A 15,122-nucleotide genomic window follows, 5' to 3' on the forward strand; every position below is an offset into this window, starting at 1 on the left:
GAGAGCAGAGCTCTTCACTGCTACATTCCCAACACCCAGCCATCCTGTCTGATATGTAGTAGATGTGTGATAAATATCTATGATTGAATGTTATTCATACCCATATGATTTTTTATATTTGTTGCTCTGCAGGCTACAGTTATGTATTCTGTTTATACATAGACTCTCTGCCACTTAAAAAAAATTATTTGACTGCTCTGGGTCTTAGTTGTAGCACGCAAGGTCTTTAGTGGTGGCATGTGGGATCTAGTTCCCTGGCCAGGGATTGAACCTGGGACCCCTGCATTGGGAGTGCAGAATCTTAACCTCTGGACCACAGGGAAGTCCTCCGACTCTGCCACTTAGAATAAGTGAGTGACTCCTCTTTTCCCCAAGCTGATGCCTGTCCAGCATCACAAGGTTAGTCCTGTCCCGCTCACACACATGCCCTGCACCAAGTCTCAGCCCTGCTTTGTACCAACTTGAGTGTTACCCTGAGGAATTGGCTTTCATTCAACAAGAAGGATGAGTCACTGGAAGTATGTTTAAGACCAGGAGAGCATGAAATTACAACTCTGGGCCAAGATAAACATGCATGGATTGGAGGCACAAAAATCTGAGACTAAGGGAGATTTGTTAGGGAGCAGTGACTGCTGGGGACAGGAATGGAGAAGAAGAGTCAGTTTTGAACTGAGAGGAAGGATCTGGCCATTCATCAGATGTTGTTGTTTACTCGCTAAGTCATTTCCAACTCTTTTGCAATGGACTGTAGCCCACCAGGCTCCTCTGTCCATAGGATTTTCCAGGCAAGAAGGCTGGAGTGGGTTGCCATTTCCTTCTCCAGGGGATCTTCCTGGCTCAGGGATTGAACCTGTATCTCCTGCAATGACAGGTGAATTCTTTACCACTGAGCCACCAGGGAAGTCCTGTTCATCACATATAGCGACCAAAAAGAGAGACAAAGTTGAGTTCAAACTCATGGGACTAGAAAATTGGAAGTCAGGTGACACCATTCACAGAAATAGGAACTATCGGAGGGGTTGCGTGAAGTGTTTCATTTTTCAGGGAGGAGAGGTGTCCATTGGATCTGCTAACAAAGTATGCAAGTTAAAAAGCTCAATTACTGGGCTTCCCTGGTGGCTCAGCAATAAAGAATCTGCCTGCCGATGCAGGAGATACAGATTGATCCCAGATCTGAGAAGATCCCACATGTACTAGAGTAAAGAAGAGAATATAAGGCAACTAAGCCCATGAGCCACAACTGTTGAGCCTGTGCTCTGGAGGCCAGGAATCGCAACTGCTGAGGCCACGCTCTGCAACAAAAGAAGCCACTGCAGTGAGAAGTCCGAGAACTGCAACGAAGAGGAATCCCTGCTCTCTGCACCTAGAGAAAAACCCACACAGCAACAAAGAGCCAGCACACCCCAAAATACATAGATTAAAATATGTATATATAAAGCTCAATCATTCACACCTAGAGCTCTGACGCAGGATCCACCTTGACCAAAATGTATCAGCATTGTTGTGACCACTATGGCCTTACTTGCTCAGTTTTGTTTGGCTTAAATATCAATTGCCTTCTATATTCTTCTTCACTTTAATACATGTGGGTACTGAACACATTTCAAATTTTTTTCCCAATCAGATGAATATATCTACCTGAAAGATATTAAATATTTATTTTTTCTGCCCTGGGAAAAAACTCAATTATTCAAATAAGGGTTACAGATAGCATGGGTTGTGATACCTAGGTGCCAATCACTTTACAGCATTTACTTCTTTTGTGCTTACTGCAACATCTGAGATCCATTGTGTGATTCTCCCATTGTACAGATAAGGAGACTGAGGCTCAAGTCACCTGTCCACATTCACACAGCTTTTCTGGGTATCAGAAATGAGATCCAGCCTGGGGTCTGTGACCTCAGCACCTCAGTACTGTGGAACCTGGGGCTCAAGAGAGGTTCCGAGCTCTCTGTCAACTCCAGAACCGTCCGTTTTAGGATGCTAATCAAGCGCTGTGATTGGATGAGGTTATCAAGGGAGGTGACATGCAGAGGAAAGAATTGAAAATCAAGGATAGGAAAGGAAGACTAACATGAGCAGCCAAGGGAGGAAGACAGAGGCGGAGATGAAGCAGGAGCAGCAGAGAAGGGGAGTGGAAAGAGGAAAGCATCTTAGAAGAAGATGGAAACATGTTCTAGAAGAGAGTGATGATTACATCAAGCTCTGTACAGAAAGGTCAAGAAGGAAAAGAATTTTAAGGCTGTTGGATTGTTTATTACTTGTTGATTGGTTGGGTTAATAGTCAGTATGTTGCCTAAGTCTTCCCAGGCATTCCCAGGCAGAAAGCAGAGGAGTGAGGAGGAAGCGAGGAGGAAGCAACTTGGGCAGCATCAACAGGTTTCATAGAATTGTACCAAGACCAGCACAGAAGGGTCAAGAGAAATTTGTGCTGCAGTTTCCATGCATCCAAGATCCAAAGCTGTGACATGCCAAGTGTTAAGGTTGCTTGAAACCCACAGGGTATCACTCCAGCAGTGTTAAAGCCTCAGAATCGCTCTGGGTTAACAAATTAGCATTTAGTTTGAACACATAATCTGAGACAGACCTGACTGTTTGGTACCAAGGCCTCTAAGATCACTTGCCAAAGATCCAGATCTTATTTCAGGCTCTCCTTTCAGTCTCTGGGGCACCAGCTAGCATGGAGTATAACCATTCCTAGAATGAGCTAGAACTGCTGTACCTCTAGAACTATTCATGTAATACGTGATGTGCAATGACAGAATTTACAAACCAAGATCACTGTCTTCCACTTTGCCAGTTGCTAATTAACCTTTCAGCTTGATATTCAGAGTTTCTGAAACTTAGGGTATTTCAGATGATCTCTGCTAACACTGGCCTCTTTGAGAGAGGAGAGGATTCTTTCCATTTCCTTGATTAAATAACAAATGAACTGGTATCCAAGCTGCTAAAATTGAGCTCCCACTGGGGGCTTACTGGCTTCAAAGTGTGTGTGCTGAGGAGGAGGGATAGGATGTCCTGGAAGTCTTTAGAAACTGTAGGAGGTTAAAACTAGAGCAACATGGAAAACCATCTCGCTCAAGGTCTTGTTGTGCAGATGAGCAAAATGAAGCCCAGAAATATGAAGCATGCATGTGTGCTAAGTTGCTTTAGTCGTGTCTGACTCTGCAACTCCATGGACTGTAGCCCGTCAGGCTCCTCTGTCCATGGGATTTTCCAAGCAAGAATACTGGAGTGGGTTGCCATGCCCTCTTCCAGGGGATCTTCTTGACCCAGGGATCAAACCCACCTCTCTTTATTCTCCTGCATTGGCAGGTGGATTCTTTACAGCTAGCACCTCACCTAGGAAACCCAGAAATGTGAAGGGGTTTGCTCAAGTGCCAGAGCTGGTTACAGCATTCGAACTAGAGTCTAAATCTCTTATCATCCATCCAGTTCTCTTTCTACTATGCTATTCAGAAAACAATGTACCAATCCACAGATGTCCTCTGTTTGGCATTCCAGCACGTTAGCACCAGATACCATGTACTGTCTTCATAAGTACAAACTTGTGCCTTAGGCAAGAGAGAAGGGAAGGAGGCTGGCAGACAAGCTCTTCAAATATACTGAGAAGACTCTGATGGCCTAGTGGAGGGTGGGAGGAAGGTTTAGGAGCGAGGGGGTGTATGTATATATATAGTTGAAGACAGAAAAGTGTGGAAAATTCTTAAAGAGATGGGAATACCAGACCACCTTACCTGTCTCCTGAGAAACCTGCATGCAGGCCAAGAAGAAACAGAACCAACATGGAACAATAGACTGGTTCAGAATTGGGAAAGGAGTACGTCAAGGAGTATCAAGGCTGTATTTTGTCACCCTCCTTATTTAATGTATATGCAGAGTATATCATGTGAAATGCTGGGCTGTATGAATCACCAGCTGGAATCAAGATTGCTGGGAGAAGTATCCGTAACCTCAGATATGCAGATGAATACCACTCTAATGGGAGAAATCGAAGAGAAACTAAAGGTGGAAGAGGAGAGTGAAAAAGCTGGCTTGAAACTCAACATTCAGAAAACTCAGATCATGGGCATGAAGTCCCATCACTTCATGACAAATAGATGGGGAAAAAGTGAAAATAGTGACAGATTTTATTTTCTTGGGCTCCAAAATCACTGCAGACAGTGACTGCAGCTATGAAATTAAAAGATGCTTGCTCCTTGGGAAAAAAGCTATGACAAATCTAGACAACACATTAAAAAGCAGAGATATCACTTTACTGACAAAAGTCCATATAGTCAAAGCTATGGATTTTCAAGGAGTCATGTACGGATGTGAGAGTTGGACCGTAAAGAAGGCTGAGCGCTGAAGAACTGATGCTTTTGAACGGTGGTGATGGAGAAGATTATTGGAAGTTCTTTGGACAGCAAGGAGATCAAACCAGTCAATCCTAAAGGAAATCAACACTGAATGTTCATTGAAAGGACTGATAATAAAGCTGAAGCTCTAATACTTTGACCACCTGATGCAAAAAGCTAACTCATTGGAAAAGACTCTAATGCTGGGAAAGATTGTGGGCAAGAGGAGAAGGGGCAGCAGAGAATGAGATGATTAGATAGCACCACCAACTCAATAGACAGGAGTCTGAGCAAACTCAAGAAGATGGTGAAGGACAGGGAAGCCTGGCGTGCTACAGCTCATGGGGTTGCAGAGTCAGACACGACTGAGCAACTGAACAACCAACAACAATAGCTGATTCGCTTCATTATACAGGAGAATCCAATACAATATTGTAAAGCAATTATACGCCAATAAAAAAAAGAAACATATTGAGCAGATTACCCAAGGAGTTTCTTAAGAGGTATTATAAATTTGGGGGGAAGACCATCCAGGCTTTGGAATATTCACTCTTGGTTTTAATCCTTGCTTCAGCCAAATTTGTGATGCTGGCGAAGTTATTACTTAAAATCTATATTAGTTTTCTATTGCTGCTGTGACAAGTTACTACAAACCTAGTGGCTTAAGACTGCACCAAGGTATGTGATTACAGCTCTAGAACAAGTCCAAAATGAGTCTTACTGATTAAAGCCAAGTGTGAGCAGCACAGTTTCCTTTAGAAGGCTCTCCAGGAGGTTCTGTTTCCTTACTTGTTTCAGCATCTAGAGGCCTCCTGTATTTCCTGTGGCCTCTGCCTCTCCTCATTTCAACCTCTTGGTTCTATCAGTACATCTCCCACAACTGACTTTGACCTTCTCCCTCCCTCTTATAAGGGATGTTCTTACATCAGGCCTACCCAGACGATTCCAAATAATCTCCTGTCTCAATATTTTTAATATAATCACATCAGCAAAGTTTTTCTTTTGTTGTTGTTGCCATATAAGACAACATATTCATAGGTTCTAAGGATTAAGATGTGGCCATCTTTGGGGGCCAGTGTTCTTTTGTTTATTTTTATTGGAGTATAGGTCTGTCTAGTCAAGGCTATGGTTTTTCCAGTGGTCATGTATGGATGTGAGAGTTGGACTGTGAAGAAAGCTGAGCACTGAAGAATTGATGCTTTTGAACTGTGGTGTTGGAGAAGACTCTTGAGAGTCTCTTGGACTGCAAGGAGATCCAACCAGTCCATTCTGAAGGAGATCAACCCTGGGATTTCTTTGGAAGGAATGATGCTAAAGCTGAAACTCCAGTACTTTAGCCACCTCATGCGAAGAGTTGACTCATTGGAAAAGACTCTGATGCTGGGAGGGATTGGGGGCAGGAGGAGAAGGGGATGACAGAGGATGTGATGGCTGGATGGCATCACAGACTCGATGGACGTGAGTCTGAGTGAACTCCGGGAGTTGGTAATGGACAGGGAGGCCTGGTGTGCTGCAATTCATGGGGTCACAAAGAGTCGGACACGACTGAGCGACTGAACTGAACTGATAGTTGCTTCACAATGTTATGTTAACAGTTTCTGCTTTACAGCAAAATGAATCAGCCATATGTATACATATACCCCCCTATTCCTTGGATTTCCTTCCCATTTAGGCCACCACAGATCACTGAGTAGAGTTCCCTGTGCTATAAAATAGGCTCTCATTAGTTATCCAACCAGTCAATCCTAAAGGAAATCAGTCCTTAATATTCATCGAAAGGACTGATCCTGAAGCTGAAACTCCAATACTTTGGCCACCTGATGCAAAGAACTGACTCATTGGAAAAGACCCTGATGCTGGGAAAGATTGAAGGCGGGAGGAGAAGGGGACAACCGAGCATGAGATGGTTGGATGGCATCACTGACTCAATGCACATGAGTTTGAGTAAGCTTCAGGAGTTCGTGATGGACAGGGAGGCCTGGCTGCCGCAGACCATGGGGTTGCAAAGAGTTGGACACGATTGAGCAACTCAACTGAACTGAGTTATCCATTTTGTTGTTGTTTAGTTGCTAAGTCGTGTCCAGCTCTTTTGTGACACCAGGGACTATAGCCCACCAGGTTCCTCTGTCCATGGGATTTTCCAGGCAAGACTACTAGAGTGAGTTGCCATTTCCTTCTCTGGGGGATCTTCCTGACTCAAGGATCAAACCCGAGTCTCCTGCATTGGTAGGCAGATTCCTTATCACTGAGCCACCAGGGAAGGTCCTATCTATTTTATACACAGTATCAATAGTGTATATATATATCAATCCCAATCTCCTGGTTCCTCTCATCCTGTCCTTTCACCCTTGGTATCCGTACATATGCCCTCTACGTCTGTGTCTCTACTTCTGCTCTACAAATAAGATCATCTACACCATTGTCCTGGATTGCACACATATGCATGAATATATGGTATTTGTTTTTCTCTTTCTGACTTACTTCACTTTATATACAGTCCGTAGATCCATCCATGTCTCTGCAAACGGCACGATTTCATTCCTTCTTACACCTAAGTAGTATTCCATTGTATATATGTAGTATATGTTTACTCTTTCCTTCATCAGTGGACATTTAGGGTGCTTCCGTGTTTTGGCTATTGTAAATGGTGCCGCAATGAACGCTGGGGTACATACATCTTTTTGAATCACGACTTTCTCCAGGATATGCCCAGGAGTGGGATTACTGAGACATGTGGTGGTTCTATTTTTAGTTTGTTAAGAAATGGGGGCCATATTCTGTCTTCCACAAACTCTGAGGCTAATAGGTAACTCCAGAGATAATAATTCGCATTGAATATTGCTGAGATATCACTTCCCACAAAAAGACTTCCTTGGAACCCTAAAACTGGGTTAGACTTTCCCCCTAAGTGTTCTCATAGCCGTTTGGGTTTACCTCTTTGCCCTTATTATACTGTATTGTAATTTCTTTTTAAAAAACATATATGTTTATTTTGTTTTTACAGTAGATCCTTGTCTGTTATCTATTTTATTTATTTATTTATTTTTTTTCTGTTATCTATTTTAAATACAGCAGTGTGTACAGGTCAGTCCCAAACTCCCTAACTCTTCCTTCCCCCTGCTTGCCCCCTGGTAACTATAAGTTCATTCTCTAAGTCTATGAGTCTCCTTCTGTTTTGTAAATAAGTTTATTTGTATATTTTTTAGATCTACATGTAAGTGACATCGTATGATATTTTTCTCTCTGACTTACTTGACTTAGTATGATAATCTCAGATACATCTATGTTGCTTCCACGGGTGTTATTTTATTTTTTAATGGCTGAGTAGTGTTTCATTGTGTATATGTACCATGTCTTCTTTATCCATTTGTCTGTTCATGGATATATATGTTGTTTCCATATCTTGGCTATTGTAACTAGTGCTTCAGTGAGCATTGGGGTGCACGTATCCTTTTGAATCATGTTTTTCTCTGCATATATGCCCAGGAATGGAATTGCTAGAATATATGGTAATACTATTTTTAGTTTTTAAAGACTGTTCCCCATAGTGGCTGTACCACTATACATTCCAGATAACAGTATAAGAGTGTTCCCTTCTCTCTACACCCTCTCCAGCATTTATCACTAGGTTTTTTGGTGATGACCATTCTCAATAGTGTGAGGTGATATTTCATTGTATTTACTGTACTTTAATTTCTTGATCATGAATATATCTTCCACACTAGACAAGAAAAGCTATGACAAACCTAGACAGCATCTTAAAAAGCAGAGACATCACTTTGCTGACAAAAGCCCATATAGTCAAAGCTATGTTTTTTCCTGTAATCATGTACAGATGTGAGAGTTGGACCATAAAGAAGGCTGAGTGGCCGAAGAATTGATGTTTTTGAATTGTGGTGTTGGAGAAGACTCTTGAGAGCCCCTTGAACTCAAGGAGATCAAACTAGTCAATCTTAAAGGAAATCAACCCTGAATATTCATTGGAGGGACTGATGCTGAAGCTCCAATACTTTGGCCACCTGATGTGAAAAGCTGACTCATGGGAAAAGACTCTGATTGTGGGAAAGATTGTGGGCAAGAAGAGAAGGGGACGACAGAGGATGAGATGGTTGGATGCCATCACTGACTCAATGGACGTGGGTTTGAACAAACTCAGGGAGATAATGAAGGGCAGGGAAACCTGACGTGCTGCAGTTCATGTGTCGCTAAAAGTTGGACATGACTTAGCAAATGAACAACGTAAGACAGTACAACTCTGAAGAGTAAGGACTGTGCCCGATTCATTTTGTATCTCTGGTCCCCAACAATGTCTAGTGCTTTGCAGTTGCCCAATCAATAATAATTGTACTGAGGATTAAATGGAGACCATACAAATTACCCAGTGGTATCTAGCTTAAATAGGTATTCAGAAGATGAAGGATGCTTTTGTGAACATCCATTATGCCCAAGAAACTGGGAGAATTTCTGTGAGTGACAAGTAAAATGTCTCCATCTCTAATGAGAAAATGCAGGATCGCGTGTCTTCTAGCTTTGGAGTAATTAGACCCTTTGGGGCAATTAGTCAATGTCATGGTTCACCTTTTCTGTTTTTATTTTAATGTTGTTTTGCCCAGAACCCAGGACATGTTTGCTGAAGGAAGAGTGTTGGCTGATTTTCAGAGGTCAAGTGGGGCGGGAGCAGGTGGGAAGAAGCCATTGCCTATATTTCTACACCTCAATGGGGCAGAGCATAAATGCACCCTGGGTCTGTCTCTACCCTTTTAAGAGCTGTGTACTTTGGCATCTGTTTCTTCTCACCTCGGTGGCCAGAATGGCTTTTCTCCTCTAAGGCTCTCACCTGGTCCAGTGGAGGGATGAGAAGATGGGCAGCAAGTCCAGGAGTTCTGGGTGGCCTCATGCTGCTGGAGTCACCACATTCTGCCTGGCCTCATGCTGGTCATTTCTCTTCCCATTCTGTGTCTATAAAATGCATGACTCACCTCTCAGATGCCAAGAAACTCAAAGACTTTGCATTCCTGTCATTAAAGGGTACAATTTAAATTTTAAAAAGCTGCTGTAGGCATACCTACCAGACTATCATTAAATGAAAGCTCATGTCAAGGCCAGAGCCAGCTTTGATTTTATTTCAAAGCCTGGAGCAGGAGACCTAGTGCCAGAACTTTCAAGGTACCTGCTGTTTAAAGTGGGCCTGCCCACCCTTCAGTTGGATTCAGATTCCAACATGTCCTGCTGTCGGGGTGCTGATTCCCCTACAGGTACACAGAGCAGGAATTGAACCAGCAAGCTTGCCTTTCTAGCCAAGCAACAACACGTACTGATTGTACCCACAGTCAGAGCTGTGTGCTTACATGATCTGCAGAAGAAATTTTTAATGATTTGTAAGTTTATTTCCACAAAAAGTATAATGAAAGAACAGATATTAAACCAAATTTAGAGGATTTTTTAGCTGTACAGTTTATGGAATCTTAATTCCCCGACCAGGGATTGAACCCAGATCCTCAAAAAAAAGAAAATTCAGAATCCTAACTGCTGGACCACTGGGAAAGTCCCAAGCCAAACCTACATTTGAATTCAACAAGACAGTCTTTTTGAGAAGAACACTTTTTAAATCTCTATTTTTAAAATGACTTATGGTGAAATAAATGTTAATTGGTTAATTAAGTATTCAAAGTTAAGTACTCAATCACACACTAGTTCTATTGTCTGTTGCAATGATCAAAGGGGACTGGAAGACAGTTTTCACCACCCATGGGCAAACAGATGAAAAAAACAGCAAAGGGACATTGTATAAGTGAAAACAAATTCTCATTTACATGTAATTCATGCAGTTTGGAATATTGATCATTCATTCATTAACTGTCTCAGTTTTTATCATTCCACGTATATATTCTAAGTATCTTCCATGAGACAACACGGGGATTATGCTCAGTGTTCTTGGTTCTTCCTGACCTTGTTTGTTTGTTTTGGTCACTAAGTCATGTCCAGCTCTTGTGATTGCGTGAACTGTAGCCCACCAGGCCCCTCTGTCCATGGGATTTCCCAGGCAAGTGGGTAGCCATTCCCTTTCTGGCCTTATAGGCAATAGATGGGCAGTAATATGGACAATGCAGTGTGGTAAGAGGTGCTTTAGGGAAGCAAAGCATACCACAGAGCCAAAGAGGATGCCAGTCTGGTCCGGGGATGACAGGGAGCTGGACTCAACCACCAAAGACCACCTGTCTTCAGTCACATTATTTTCAAATGTGAGGAGCAGAGATGGGAAGGTACAGCAGACTATTCTAGAAAAAGAACTTGTCCCATAGATCAGGAACATTAACAATCAACAGGCTAGGAGTTTGATGAATGCCTCAGATTCAGAGATTTAGGACTGTGATTTAACAAAGCCAGTAGAGACTTCCCTGTTGGCTCAGTGGCTAAAGACTCCATGTTCCCAATGCGAGAGGCCTAGGTTTGATCCCTGGTCAGGGAACTAGATCTCCAATGCTGCAACTAAAGACCTCACATGCCACAACTAAGAGCCAGTGCAGCCCAACAAATAAATAATAATAATAAACCAAAGCCAGTAATCCTCACATAAGAGACTTTTCACTTTGGATAAAGGCAACCCCATTATCATCAGCAACACCCCCAGCCTCTGTCCAGAGGGATCAAATTCCTCTTCAGGGCCCTCTTTACTTTTGTGGGCTTTTTGAAACTGTGGCCAACCAACACCCCACTTACTCAAGCCCTCTAAGAACCTTCCCCTCTAAAGCAAATGGGGTTCTCAAGAAGCAGGAAGTTTTCTTAGGAGAAGGGAAGTGAGGGAAGTAATATGGGACATAAGAAAACCCAAGCATGTCAGGTCTGTGATAGTTGAACAATGTTGGATTCATGATCTCTGAAGATTTAGCTTCGGGACCAGGAACCAGGCTTGATCACTCAAGAGCTTTAGTGTAGCAGTTTTATTAAAGTATAAAAGGAGACAGAGAAATCTTCTGACATAGACATCAGAAGGGGGATGGAGAGTGCCCCCCATAACTAGTCTTGTCAAGGCCTCTATATGTTTACCAGACCCACTCCTACAACATACATCCTAAAGTAACAAGATTAGAGCTAACAATAGAAAGATCTTACCAGACCCACTCCCACAATATATGTCTTAAGGTAACACAATTAGTCAGAAGTTTCTTGTTAAGGAGAAACATGTCCTCAAGCAAGATACACTCTTATACTGACTAAGACAAGGGTAAGTGAAGTCACTTAGTCATGTCTGACTCTTTGCAACCCCATGGACAGTAGCCTGCACTAGGCTCCTCCATCCATAGGATTTTCTAGGCAAGAGTACTGGAGTGGGTTGCCATTTCCTTCTCCAGGGAATCTTCCTGACCCAGGGATCGAACCCAGGTCTTCCGCATTATAGACAGACGCTTTACCGTCTGAGCCACCAGGAAAGTCTGACTAAGACAAAGCAGTGTAGAAAAAACTGTTGTCCTTTTCTCCTCCTTGAGAGCCTCAGACCCCTTTCTCCTTCTCCAGGGCCCTGGACCCCTTCCTCCTTGAGGGCCCTGGGCTCCTTATCAACCTACCTAAGGATGAGCTCTCTCAGAGGCTGACTTCAAGCTGATCCCTCCAGGCAGCTCTGGAAACCCCAAGTACACTATGCAGCCAGTCCTCCTTAACACAAGGGGTGTGAGTTTTTGTGCCTGGGTGTAGACAGTCTGCTGAGAATGGGGCGTGGCCTTGTGGGCGCCATGATTTTTGTTTGCTAGGAGACCATTCCCAGGAGACGGGGCTGGGAGTTGTCCTCAGCCAGCCCTCATAGAGGCTGGGGCATAGAGGCACCTGTGAGTAAAAGGGACCTGGGCAGGGCTTCCTTACATCTATGATGTTGAGCTCTGCTAACTGCTGAGTTGAGTCCTCACTGCTGTTTCAGGAAAGGCCATTTCCCAGAAGGCAAGGGAGCTCCACCATGGCAGATGTGGATGCTACAAGACGTGTTGTCACCATTATGCGTCTGCACAACACCCAAAGCCTCTGCCGCTCCCCTCACCCTTCACACCTGGCTTGTTTCGCTCCACTCTTCGTATCCTGCGCTGCAACCAGACTGTACATCTCTCTGTTCCTTGAGCACACACTGAGCATGTTCTCTCTTCATTAGCTTTTTCCTATCTGGAATATTCCCCCACTGTGATACGGTGGTGCCATTTTCTAAGGTGAGGATGGAGTGGAATGATCTGAATGGGGAGGGCAGGGCAAGGGAGGATGTAAAAATCAGGACTTCTGTCTGAGGAACTTATTAAGTTTCCGAGTAGAACTGTAAAGATAGACACTTGGATAGGTGAGTCTGAAGTCATGGTTCTTAAAACCAGCCTGTATCAGATTCCCCTGGAGTTCTTGTTAAGACAGACGGCAGGGCCCTGCTCCCAGATTTTCTGATTCAGTAGGTCTGAGGTGAGACCTGAAAATCTGCATTTTTTAAACAATTTCCCAGGTGACCTTGGTGGCCCTGGTTGGGGAACACACTTTGAGAAATGGTCTACAGTTCTAGGAGTAGGTCAGACTAGATCTGGAATTGGAAACTTAAATACAGACATTTAAGCCACAGGATGATGCAGGATCATCTGAGATGGAACAAAGCTCCAAGACTGATGTTATGGATTGAATTGTATCCCCCCTGCAAAAAATTTTCACATGCTGAAGTCCTAACCCCTAGTACTTCAGAATGTGACCTTATTTGGAAATAGGACTGCTGTAGATATAATTAGTCAAGATGAGGTCACTCTCAGTTAAGTTGGGCTCTTCATCCAATATGATGGGTGCCCTTATCAAAAGGAGAAATTTGGACACGGATATCCACACACAGGCAGAATGCCATATGAAGGTGAAGGCAGAGATCTACAAGGTATGCGTGGATGTGTACTAAGTCACTTACGTTGTGTCCAACTCTTTATGACCCATGGACTGTAGCCCTCCAGGCTCCTCTGTCAATGGGATTCTCCAGGCAAGAATACTGGAGTAATCTATAATTCTTTGGTATTTCATACCTTTATGAAATACCAGTAAACCTCCAGAAGCCAAGGAACCAACCCTGTTTTTTTTTGTAACATTGATTCATAATGTTACGTTAATTTCTGCTGTACATATGTATAGCATACATATATATGTACACATGTACATGTGTACGTATGTGTGTGTGTACATATGTACATATATATTATTTTCCATTACAGTTCATCACAGGATATTGAACATAGTTCCCTGTGCTGTACAGTAGGACCTTGTTGTTTATCCATCCTATATATACTAGTTTGCATCTGCTAACTTCCCTCCCTGACTGCCCTCCTCCTTGCCTGCTGAACATCTTGATCTTGGACTTGTGGCCTTCAGCACTATAAGACAGTACCTTTCTGTCGTTTAAGCCCCCCAGTCAATGGTAATTTGTTCCAGCAGCTCTAGAAAACTAATACAACTGGAATCCACCAAAATGGACCCAGTGGGTGAGATGAAACCAGCAAAGAAATGATTAGGGAAAAACCCAGGAGAACCCAGGAAAACCCAGGAGAAATCCCAGAAGCCAGGGAAAGACCATGGTTAAGCAGGAGAGTGGTCATTTTGCCAAATGCTGCAGAGAAGTTAAGTCAAATGAAGACAGAGAAATAACTGTTTGATAGGGCTGCAATTTTAAAAGGCAACATGTTGTCTCTGACAACCTTGAGAGAACAATCTTAGTGGAAGGGGAGGGGCCAGAGCCAGCTGGAGGAGCTAGAAGAGAGGAAGAGAGTAAAGGATGTGGACAGGTTTCCTGGGCAGGGCAGCCAAGCAGTTGGACCCTAGCTGGAGGAAAACATAGGTTCTTTGGTAAAGATAGGACCTTGGAAATAATTTGTATGCCCATAAGACATTTAGACTTTTAGTTTCGTTTCTACATTTAAACATTTGGTTTCTCTTTAGAAGGAGAAACTGAAGATGCTGGAGAAAAGGGCTGAAAGTCCTTGAGAAAACTAGAAGCCTTCAGAAGGAATAGGGTCTTCATTCAGGGGAACAAGGAGAAAGGTGGAGAAGGACGAGGAGAGAAGCTGAAATTCAGTTTCCTTTCTTGAGCTGTTAGTAACTGAACAGAATTTAAGCAAAGGAGATGTAAAAAAAGAAACAACTTTTGACCAAATGATAAATTGTAGAATCCACATGGAAAAAAACGTGTGTGTTGGGAGAGGGAGGTGTGGAAGCGTAGTAGGGGAAACAGGCAAATTGTGTAGTTGGCGGTTGTAAAATGGCCATTCAAAGAAGAGATTTAAATAGCACCATTTGCCAATCAAGGCTGGATGGTAGAACTGGAATTTTTTTCTTTTTTTAAAATTAATTTTGATTGAAGTATAGTTGCTTTCCAATGTTGTGGTTGTTTTTGCTTACAGAAAAGTGAATCAGTCGAATATACACATATATCCCCTCTCTTTTGGATTTCCTTCCCATGTAGGTCACCACAGAACTGAAATATTGAGTGCAGCTGCAGAGACCAAGACTCTCGATGGCTTGAGGTGCTGTCCCACTGCTGGTTCTCTGACTGGTTCCCCTGACGGGAAAGGTCGTGGGAAAGAGACATTTTGAAAATGGTATCTGTGGTTGTTCGAAATCTGTCATTAATTTGAAGGAGGTAAATAGATACCCTTTAACTTCTATCTTGCCACCTACCCAGAGTTGAGGCCTTGCTTCTAGTGGAAGGGATTCTGGGAGCTCAGTAGCAGCATGACTTCACCTTCTAGCAACTATTGACTTTTGGCCAATTACATTACCACCAGCAGCAGCATA

At 43.1% G+C, this 15,122-nt stretch overlaps 1 non-coding gene across 1 annotated transcript; it reads right to left on the reverse strand.

The window, feature by feature from the left end:
• Window positions 1-249: 249 nt before the first annotated feature.
• TRNAG-CCC lies at window positions 250-323 on the reverse strand. The gene has a single exon. It is a non-coding gene; the product is annotated as a tRNA-Gly (tRNA).
• Window positions 324-15,122: the final 14,799 nt, after the last annotated feature.

The sequence above is a fragment of the Oryx dammah genome, unplaced genomic scaffold (genome assembly GCF_014754425.2).
Source record: "Oryx dammah isolate SB20612 unplaced genomic scaffold, SCBI_Odam_1.1 HiC_scaffold_6, whole genome shotgun sequence".
Lineage (NCBI taxonomy): Eukaryota > Metazoa > Chordata > Mammalia > Artiodactyla > Bovidae > Oryx > Oryx dammah.